Source organism: Dipodomys ordii, unplaced genomic scaffold, assembly GCF_000151885.1.
Source record: "Dipodomys ordii isolate 6190 unplaced genomic scaffold, Dord_2.0 Scaffold138, whole genome shotgun sequence".
NCBI lineage: Eukaryota > Metazoa > Chordata > Mammalia > Rodentia > Heteromyidae > Dipodomys > Dipodomys ordii.
Genome location: NW_012267354.1, coordinates 837,046 through 837,453, shown reverse-complemented (window position 1 = coordinate 837,453; position 408 = coordinate 837,046). Strand labels below are relative to the sequence as shown.

The 408-nt window shown below is 40.0% G+C and overlaps 1 protein-coding gene across 1 annotated transcript in view; it reads right to left on the bottom strand.

The window, feature by feature from the left end:
* Gnl1 (guanine nucleotide binding protein-like 1) overlaps positions 1 to 408 on the bottom strand; it is a 10,843-nt gene that overhangs the window by 6,831 nt on the left and 3,604 nt on the right. The window lies entirely within an intron of this gene.

Below are 408 nucleotides of genomic sequence, written 5' to 3'. Positions count from 1 at the left end.
CATGATTAAATATAAAAATCAATGAAAGATATGAAAAGGAAATAGCAACACCTAGCATACTGAGATAAAGGCTAGGATCAAAACAGGAATGGAGGTTGAGGTAGAAAGTAATACCTGTTTTTGTGTGAATAAAATCTGTACAAGTGGGTAAACATGCATACAAGCATGCATGCAGGTATGTGCACATGTGATGTGCTCAGTATGAATGACTGTGAACATGAGTGTGTGAATGTGCTTGTGTATATGGATGTACACATGCACGCGTGTATTTGTATGTGCGTGTAGGTTCATTTAGAAACTCCATCCTAAAATGTCCTCCACAGACCTTCCTCTTTCTACTGAAGGACAACAGTGAAGTGGCAGAGTCAGGATTCACAGCAGCAGTCTATGGCCTTAACCACTACCCTA